This window comes from Crocuta crocuta, unplaced genomic scaffold, assembly GCF_008692635.1.
Source record: "Crocuta crocuta isolate KB4526 unplaced genomic scaffold, BGI_CrCroc_1.0 scaffold139, whole genome shotgun sequence".
NCBI classification, from domain to species: domain Eukaryota; kingdom Metazoa; phylum Chordata; class Mammalia; order Carnivora; family Hyaenidae; genus Crocuta; species Crocuta crocuta.
The window spans coordinates 8986644-8988193 of NW_027533258.1; positions in this window are offsets into that span (position 1 = coordinate 8986644).

The window sequence follows — 1550 nt, forward strand, 5'->3', positions numbered from 1 at the left end:
AGGCTGGGAGGGGGCAGGGGCTCTGCAAAGACCATCCTGGGGAGGGAAATTTTCTTCCCCAAATTGAAGGCCGGCTTGTGGGCCGATTTTCTCTGTATCTTGACTCACGTCAGTATGTTACTGGGGCCAGAAAACGCAGACACTTAAATTTAAGGAAAGAATGTGGCTGATCCTCAGCTACTCGTCTCTCCTGATCTCCAAGTAAACAAAGCAAGTGGAAGATCAATTTGTGTCATCACCCCAGGCCTTCAACAGCGATGATGAAAAAGACACCGGGAAGGCGGGGCCGGGAGCTCTTTTTGACCCTGTGGGTTTCTGTAAATATGTGTGTCGTTTTTGTAATGAAACTGCAGGGGGCGCCTGGGTGGCTCTGAAGGCTGAGCCTCTGACTGTTGATTTCAGCTCAGGTCATGATCCCAGTCTCATGGGATCCATCCCCAAGCTGAGCGTGGAGCCTGCTTGGGAGTCTCTCTCTGTCTCTGTGTGTGTGTCTCTCTCTCCCTCCCTCACACTCTGTAATAAATAAATAAATAATAATAATAGACACACACATTGATGGTGTTGAGAATCAAAACCCCGTCTTTCCTCAAAGATAAGAAGACTGTCTGGAAGAATGAGTGGATGGATATAAAGCATTAACCTCCTTCTTATAACCAGTTCCTAACTCTGCACACACACACACACCCCACAGGACAGCACTGCCACAGGTAAGGACGGAAAGTTCCGGACACGCCTAGTCCTCCTCCCTCTCTGCACCCACAGCAGACACTGCTAGTAGCTAACAAGTTCCCAGGTGATACTGATGCTGCTCATTCAGGGACCTCACCTGGCGAACCGCTACACGCGAGCACGATGTGGTCCTGCCTTGCCTGCTTCCCTGGGCTGTGGCCTGAGGGCTGGAGGGAAAACCCACTAGAAGCAGAGGTGCCCATCAAGTGGGTACTAGCCATGCCGCCGCCGCCTGGGTCTTCCTTGAGCGGGGATGGGAGCCGAGGAGTGTGGCCAGTTTTCCGTTCGGCTCGGCCCGCAGTGCTCCCTGGGAAGCTGGACTGGCTGGACTGGGCGTCCCCTGGTTCAAGTGCCCTCCCACCACGTAGGTGAGCCCTGTCCCTAACTGTCCTAGCTCCTGAGGTAGCTGGATACACGAAGTTAGATATATTTCTATAACACGTGGAGTTGGAAGTAGTCTCAATGCACTTCCTTTTTTTAAAAAATGTTTCTCTATTTTTGAGAGAGAGCCCGAGCGGGGAGGGGCAGAGAGAGCGGGAGACAGAATCCCCAGCAAGCTCTGCACTGTCAGCACAGAGCCTGATGCAGGGGTCGAACCCACAAGCCATGAGATCATGACCTGAGCCGAAATCAAGAGTCGGACCCTTAACCAACCGAGCCACCCGGGCGCCCCTCCCTGAACACAATTCTAAGAGGGCTTCATTTTGTGAAGAAGCCTGGGCAGGAGAAACCAGAAATGCATGACTCTGACTCAGAGTCACTTGGGGAGAGAGGAGAAAGCAGAAGAGGCTTTCCCCCCTCCCCCCCCCCCCCCGCCCACC